A 3,885-nucleotide genomic window follows, 5' to 3' on the forward strand; every position below is an offset into this window, starting at 1 on the left:
TGTAGTCAAATAAGAATCTGTAGTGTTACAATTTTATTTTATAATAGTGGGGGGGGGGGGACAAGCAAACAAAAAGGGACAGCTGTCCAGCTTTTAAATCACTACTTTTATTCTTCCCAAATATGTCAAAACTGGATGAGAATTCTCAGTAAAGCACACAATAAAACTGCTTCTTTAAAATGATCCAGGCTGGTGCCGGCTCCAGCTCCGCCGAGATTCAACCCAGGTGGCCATACCTTTGCACAGCCGCTTGGCTGCTGAATGAGCAGGATCCAGAGCCAGCTATATGACTTGGGGTTCCAGCGAGTGCTTGAAGCCATGGATCCAGACTGTGAACTAAGCTTTTGCCCCATGCTGCTCCAGGAAGGGAAATGATTCAATTTCCAACTTAAATCTCCCTGGGCTTAATTACTAAAATACAGAAATCCTAAATCGGCTACCTTGGCCACACGACTTTATATCTCTTCATTCTCATCAGTAGAAAACTAATTATCAAATATTTCCCTGTCAATAGGGCCGTATTCTTGGGGGATAAATTCCAACAAGAATAGTGAGTTCTGTGTTGAAACTCCAACAACAATAGTGAGTTTTGTGTTGAAATATGGAATGTAATCAAGGTAAAGAGAAAAGGAAGTAAAATTTATCAGTTATGCAGGGGGGGTGGCTGGGGGGTAGGGTGTGGGATGTATACTGGTTTTTTTTTTTTTTGGTGGTGGAATATGGGCACTGGTGAAAGGACAGGTGTTTGAGCATTGTATAACTGAGACATAAGCCTGAGAACTTTGTAACTTTCCACATGGTGATTCAATAAAATAAATTTTAAAAATAAATAAATAAAATTAAAAAAGTGATCCAGGCTGTCATATAACTTTAACTGCTGCAGAATTAGAAAAACTTTCATGTAGAGATAATCATCCCTGAAAGTTGTTAGAGAAGCCAGCAACTGATATTGTTAAATGGTTTTATGCAGTCACATTCTGAAAACCACGAAAACACTAGGAACTTGTTTGTGGAGGTGGTTCTGGAGACTAGATCCATTAATGTCAAATACTGATTCTGTTCATAAGACTTATTTATAATTCCTTAATAGCCCAAAGAAAAACAAATGATCAAATCTTTTTCTTTAGAAAATTCCTAACAGTTTAAAAAGTTTTGTAAATCTGAAATCACTTGTATCACTTGTAGCCCCATTGATCTTCGATTTGCTCAAGTGGGTGCCAGTAACGTCTCCACTTGTCCCTGTTGCGAGCTAGTGCAGCCCAGTGATATCTGCTTGCTCCAGGAATAGGAAGAGCCTCAAATCATTCATTCAGAGATTTGACAAAGAAATCTGACCATCTAGTTGGTGGGTGGCCAAAAGGTCTTCTGACATCCCATGGAATCCAGTCTGTAACAGGTCTTGTCCAGCGGTAGTCTCTAATCGCATTACATGACCGGCCCATCTGATTTTTGATGCCTTGGAAAACGAGACAGCATCCCTGATTTTTGACCACTGACGGAGGTCAGAACTCTGGATTCCTTCTCTCACTTGAGTGAGACATAATATTCACAGCATTGCTCTTTCGATTTCTCTTTGGGATATCCTAATAGCATTCTCATTCTGTTTGCATAGGGCCCAGGTCTCTGAGGCATATGTTAGTGTAGGAAGAACAGTGGTATCAAAAAGATGTACCCAGAGTCAGAGGTTCTTCATTCTCTCAACCACCTCTTCGACGCTCTTGAATTCATTCCACGCTGCTCTCTTCCTACTTCGCAGTTCTGGCACCAAGTCATTCCTCATGTCGATTTCTCGACTCAGGTATACATAGCTGCTGCATTCAGAGATGTTCATTGCATTGAGAGCAAATGGAGCTTCAGGGACCAGTTCGTTTTTCATGAACATCATCTTGTTGAGACTCAGCTGCAATCCGATATTTCCACACTCATGATCGAAGTCAGTCTGCATTTGTGCCGCTTGGCTAATGTTTGGTGTTATGAGAATGATGTCATCAGCGAAGCAGAGGTGGTGTAGTTGCCAACCGTCTATCTTCACTCCCATTCCTTCCCATTCCAGTTGTCGCATGATGTTCTCAAAGGCGGCACTGAAGAGTTTCGGTGAAATGGTATCACCCTGCCGAACCCCTCTCTTTACATCAATGATCACTTCCTTGTAGAATGGTGAGATCCTGGTGGTGAATCCACAATACAGCTCACGGAGGATTTCGATATACTGAGTTTGAAAACCCTGTATGGCCAGGGCTTCGATGACTGCCTCAGTCTCAACAGAATCAAAAGCCTTCTACTCTCTCGAAACTTCAATGAGTCCCAGTGGAAAACCAGTAGGACCGTTCTGTTGTACAAGAAGGGAGACATCCACGACATCGGCAACTATCGCCCAATCTGCCTGCTATTTGTCGTCTACAAGTTGTTCACTCGTGTCATTCTGAATAGAATAGGCAGAACACTAGATGAAGGACAACCATGCAAGCAAACCAGTTTCTGAAGGGGATTCAGCACAATAGACCATATCCACACAGTGACCAGACTCATTGAAATCTGAAATAGTTATATATTTACCCATTTTAAATTACTATAATTTGGATACCTTCTAGTACACAATGACAGGAATATCAACCTTAAAAACACCATATCGACAATATATTTATCTTTAAAATAATATGTTGTCTTATGTTTTTACCGACTTAAATATGTCAAACATTGAATTTTCTCTTAAGGTGTTTTTTTTTGGTTGGAAGGGGGGAGAGTTATTGGTCAGGGCTTCTTCTTGACTCTGTGTTCAGGGAAAACTCCTAGAAGTGGGAGGGAGAGAGGGGGAAGGAAGGGAAAGAGAAAGAAAGAAAGAAAGAAAGAAAGAAAGAAAGAAAGAAAGAAAGAAAGAAAGAAAGAAAGAAAGAAAGAAAGAAAGAAAGAAAGAAAGAAAGAAAGAAAGAAAGAAAGAAAGAAAGAAAGAAAGAAAGAAAGAAAGAAAGAAAGAAAGAAAGAAAGAAAGAAAGAAAGAAAGAAAGAAAGAAAGAAAGAAAGAATCAAACCAAGGTATCAGCGAGCTCATTCAAAGGGCTGGTGAACACGCCTTCCATGCAGAGGTCCCAAATTCAATCCCAGAGCATCACTGGATTTAGCTTAGGTGGCCCTGATACCATAGGAAGCACAAGCATCACTGCTTCACTGGACTGATCACCATCCTTTAGGCTAGGACACCCTGAGCATTATTTGGGATCACCCTCTCAAGAAAACTAAATACAAGCTGTGGGTATCGCTTAGCAATAGAACTCATGCATTTTGTGTGTGAACTCCACACTTTGATACCCAGAACTTCAAATTTTAAATAAAATACTAATTACTCCTCTCAAAGATTGGTTGACATGAGTATCATGAAATATTAAAGGATCATCCCTATTGAGAAGAACAATACTTATCCAGTTTTTAAATAAAGGCCTGCTATAGATTAGAGAGCAAAAAGATGAGTACAGCCTTCTGAAAAAAAACACAACTCATTTTTTATTTTCTATCAGTATCTTGGCAGAGCCTGGAAGCTACCTGTGGCGTACTCAATATGCTAAAAACAGTAACAACAACGGTCTTCATTCGCCTGATCCTGATCCTGAAAGAGCCCCCAATATGCCACCGGGCTACACTAGAACGTGACAGGGATGAATGGAGACGTTACTGGCTCCCACTTGAGCAAATCGATGAACAACGAGATGACAGTGATACAGTAATACAGTGATACAGTGATCAGTATCTACTTCTTGCAATAAGGAAAAAAAATCCTCGCAGTACTTTTATGCCCAAAATTTAGTACTTAACTAGAGTATTCTAAAAAAGAATATTTTTGTTATCTATAAAGACAAGTAGTATGTTTTTTTTCTAATTTTAAACATTAAG

The sequence above is a fragment of the Sorex araneus genome, chromosome 10 (assembly GCF_027595985.1).
Source record: "Sorex araneus isolate mSorAra2 chromosome 10, mSorAra2.pri, whole genome shotgun sequence".
Lineage (NCBI taxonomy): Eukaryota > Metazoa > Chordata > Mammalia > Eulipotyphla > Soricidae > Sorex > Sorex araneus.